Raw genomic sequence first — 5,271 nt, 5'->3', positions numbered from 1 at the left:
TAATTTTTTTATTTGTATTTAATTTTTAAATTATATCATTAGATTCATTTTAATTAATATTTTTTTTTAAAATTTAGTCGAGCTAGCCCGCCGGCCTACCAACTTGTCATAAATTCGGACGAATTAGCATTTTAAGTTCGCTTTACTTTGCAAGGCGAACCTTAGTGTGGCGGGACGGACTACCAGCTTTAACAACTTTACTTATGACATAGCCAGAATAGAAAGCACATGAAAAATAAGAACATCTAGTCATCTAATACATAGCATAGAAATGTTTAAGCATATCACATAAATTTTGTGTATACCACATAAATCCTCATACATAGCACTAAAATATTGGAGCAGAGCAAAAACTCACTTAAGGAAAACTAACATACTAAGGTGGTGTTTGGTTTGAGGAAATATTTTTTGTTTTTGTTTTTTATTTTTATTTTTTAAAAATTGTTTTTGTTTTCAAATTTTTAGATTTTAGGAAATATGTTGTTTTGATAATTGTTTTCAATTTTCAAAAAAATGAAAACATTGAAAACATGTTTGGTTTGATTGTTTTTAATATATTAAAAATATTTAAAATAATATTATATGAACAAATGAATAAATAGTCATGCATAATGTCATAGTCATTAAAAATTCATTCTTCTTAAAATGTTATAGTCATGGATAAATCCATTTTATTATTTTTAAATTTCATGTAGATCTTTTGCAAATATAAATACAATTAACAAATAAGCTAGAATTTTGACACAAAAAATACAAGCAATTTTTTAAGATAGTTACTAATAAAATAGCTAAAACACAATCTTATCAAATCATCCAAAATCACATTATGTTCAACATACTTGTTATCATATATTAAATACATCTATTATATAGAGTAATTCTCCACATCCAAACAATTTTACATTCAAGTTCATCCAAGTGATTTGAGTTATGCCTTTCTTTTTCTCGTTTTCTTCCCTCCTTTGTGCTGCTGATTCTTCTTCTTCTTCACTCCGGATGCTACATCTTCTTCTTCTTTTCCTCCCTTTTTATTATTTTTTAATTTCGTTATCATTATCACTAACAACAGCTCTTCCTCTTCCTCCTCCTCCTCCTATTGGAATTTCGTCTCCTCCTTCCTTTTCATCATTCTCCTCCATCATCATCATCATTATCATTATCATCGTTATCATCATTGTCTTCTTCTAATACATATCGTCGTTATCGTTATCATCAAATTCGAATTTATATAATGGACACTTTTCGGCTCATTTAGTATTATACAATAGTTTCATTTTGAGCTAATTTTCGATTCATTCGAGACGCAAGTGTTTTTGAATTCGAATTTATATAATGGACATTTTTTGTTCATTTACACAGGTGTTTCTGAATTCGAATTTATATAATGGACCATTTTCGGTTTATTTGGTATTATACAATAATTTTTGTTTTGATAATATTTTCGATTCATTTGATTACCACAGAGAATCAGAATCAATAAATATGTTAGCAAAATATTAGTGTTGTTGGTGATGATGATAATGATGATGAATGAGGAAAAAAAAGGAAGGATAAGATCAAAGAAATTCAAATAAAAAATAAATAAGAGGAGGAGATGAATGTAGTGGTATGGTGGTGATGACGATGACGATAATGAAAAAAAAGATGAAGAAAAAGAAGAAGGAGAAGAAGGAGAAGAAGAAGAAGCAAAATTTGAATGACTTTGGATGAAAGAAGAAGAAAGAAGAAGAAGACGAAGCCTCGCATAAACTAATTAAATGACTTGGATGAATTTAAATGTAAAATTGTTTGAATGTGTAATAAGACTCTATTATATAATACTCAATAGTTGTAACTAGCCCACAGTTCATTTGCAATTGTATATCGCACAATAGCCATTTGGTTTGCTTGAGCACCATTATTGCTCATGCCTTATTGGTCTACCCTTAAGCCCAGGTTCATCTGTAATTATGTCATCCACAGAGCAATTTTAAAAAAGATTATCGGCATTATGTTCCAATCTAATAAAATTATGTATAGTGCAACAAACAGTTGGAATTAATCTTTATCTTCTAGCAGGATAATTTGGCATCAACTTCAAGATTGAAAATCTTGCTTTCAAGACTCGAAAACATCTCTGTATAACATTCCTCAATGGTGAATAATGTCTATGATTAAACAGTTCTTGTTTTCGTCAAACCCGTCTCCCATCACTAAGTCACTCAAATGATATCTTTCCTTACGATATGGAGCAAGATTACCCGGCATATTAGGAAATCTAAAATTAGAATCGATCTATAAAATAATTGAAAGTTGAAACTCCGATTAAATCAACCACAAACATACACATATTTGTATTAGAAGAAAACATACCTCCATGAGGCTTTGGAAAATTATTTCAAGAGTTAAAGCATCTAAAAACACCCTTAAATCGTTTGCTGTCCCTTCCCATCCAGAATAAACAAATGTGAATAACATCTCAAGATCACATATTGCTAAGACATTTTGTGTTATTAAAAATTTTCATCCACGAAAGGTAGTTTGCTTTGATGCAGGAGCCCATGTTGAAACGTGTGTGCCATCAATTGCACCGATATAATTCTACATATGAAATATGACCAATAATTTAATACAAAAAAATTAAACAATTATACATTTACAAAATATTTAAAAATACTTATACATTTACAAAATATTTAAAAATACTTGTACATAATTTTACCTTAAAATAAGAAAAGAATCTTGAATTTCCCATGATGTTCAGATGAGTTGTTGTCTGATTTGTTGGTCGAATAATTTTACTACCCAATTTACAAACAATTTTCAAGACGAAAGTGTGCTACAACGACTCACTGTCGTAAATTATGACCTATTATTATTAAAAACATAGCAACTCCTTCTTCTACACTTACCTTCTTGTCGTTTTTCAAAATTTCAGTGTCCTTTAAAGGGATTTGGATTCTCTAAATTTTGAATTTCACTTTAGAAGGTAAAGTATGATCTTTTACCCTTAAATAGTTTCTCTCTCATATTTACTCTTGGTCCCACCTATAAAATAAATGGTGAGAGATCACACTTTACCCTCTAAAGTGAGAATTCAAAATTTAGAGGATCCAAATTCCCTTTAAAGTATCACAAAATTTCTTAAACACATCTTTTTTCCATTCTAAAACTTTGATAGCATCTAGCTTCATGACCGGCCAAAAACTCAAGTGTATACATTTTTCTAGTCAATGCTAAAGTCTTACATGGTATCTTACTTATAAAACTTTGTTCATATTATTCCTTAATCAAAGAAACTATAATTAGATCACTCATATCTTTGTCTAAATCAGCTATTGTCACTACTTGAACTAATTGAAGATACATACTCTGACATAATAAGCCTACTCAAAATATTAATAAAGTCAATTAGGCTCATAGTAAAAGGTATTCAAATATATTACACAATGATGAGTTATCATATAAAAGATAGCATACATTAACAATCCAATACTTAAAAATTTAAGCAAGTCATTACAAGAGTTAAAAATAAAAACAGTCAAGATATCACATATTAACAATCTAATTCTTAAAATTTAAGCAAGCTGTTACAAGAGTTAAAAATAACAATAGTCAAATATTATCTTAAAACTATTCAAGTGATGCTAGCCCATCCTTCCTCCTAAACGAAGGCATCTTAATAAAGATGCGTCTCCAATTCTCATCTTTAAACTTTTTGAGTGTTTTATTGTAGACTTTATTTGAAATGTCTTTCATATAGTCTAACAATTCCATGCATGCGTCTATGGAGTAAGGGTCATATAGTAGGCTAGTAGTCTAGCCTTAGCTTTTAACAAATCTGTTTTTGCTTTGGATGACTCTGTCTTTGCACTCATTGATTCACTCAGTTGACTCAATGCATTTTCAAGTATTACTAATCTTGAATTCTTTGCTTCTTTACGTCTACTCTCACTTGAAGACCCTTTTTGTTTTCTTTTGTTGCTAACATTATCGGCATTATCTTTATCAACATCAATGATATCAGAAACATGCACATCTTTTAAAAGAAAGTCATTCTCCATTTGTTTCTCTTTATCAGAATTTGGAAGCTCTTGAGTAGATGCATGACTTAATTTAGCTAGAATTAAATATTTTTTCCAAAATATATATCATAGTCATGCATAAATTCATTCTTCTTAAACTTCATGTAGTTCCTTCCTTTCTGACAAGTATAAATACAAAAAACAAATAAACTTTATGAAATAAAATAAATTAATATAAATAAAATGACAATATTTTAACTTAATATAATTGGACATAAGGAGCATAAGTATTATCATATCAACGAGAGTATGGAGGCGGCACAAAAAAATGAATAAAGAGAAATAGGTTTAGATAGAAAAAATACGTTCTTTTTATTGTTGGCTGTGATGAGAATCGAAAAAGACACTCCATAATTACATGTGTGACCGTGTTTTTAAAGTTTTCAAATAAAAATGATGAAAAAAGAGAATCAGCATTCCCTTATTTCACCGTATTCTAGAAATATTTTCATAGAAACAGTTTTTATTAAAATCAAACTAATATGTTTTTATCTCTAGTTTTCATTTTGAGTTAAAAAAAATGAAAACACTCAAACCAAACACCACCTAATTAATTAAAATCATGGAGAAAGATACATTATAGCACAGAAATATTTAAACATTAGCTCGTAAAATTTTGCGCATAACATAGAAATCCGTAAACATAGCATTGAAATATTGGAATATAACACAACTCAAACAAGGGAAACTAACATCATAATTACTGAGAGTCATGAAGAAAGGTATAAAAATCTATGAAGGTATAGCACAAAAATATTTTTTTGAGAAGAAGGAACCAGTACGCCCTAATTTACTTGATTTGAACTATAATGATCCATTATCCGAAGACTTACTTATTTCACGAAAACTCAAATCCAATTCACAAACACAGTATTGTAGATTAAAAAATTCTGATACAAGATGTAGTAAGTAGAATAATCTGAACAGAATGTAACGAACAGAATACAACGAAAAATTCAAAGGAGAAAGAAGAACAAGCCGTTTATGACGAAACGAAGAAAAAACCGTTTATAAAAAATTGAGAGAGAGAGGGACATGTGTGGACTTTTGTTTTCAGTGTTTGGCCGCCTGGTATTTATTATTGAGGAGTAAAGCAGATTTTATAATTTATAACCATCAATTAATTATTATTGAGATTATATTTAGTAGTGTGAAATTATTTAATTTTTTTATTAATTAAATATTAATTAAATTTTAATAAAAGTGC

Source organism: Arachis ipaensis, chromosome B06 (assembly GCF_000816755.2).
Source record: "Arachis ipaensis cultivar K30076 chromosome B06, Araip1.1, whole genome shotgun sequence".
NCBI lineage: Eukaryota > Viridiplantae > Streptophyta > Magnoliopsida > Fabales > Fabaceae > Arachis > Arachis ipaensis.
This window is presented reverse-complemented; position numbering follows the sequence as displayed.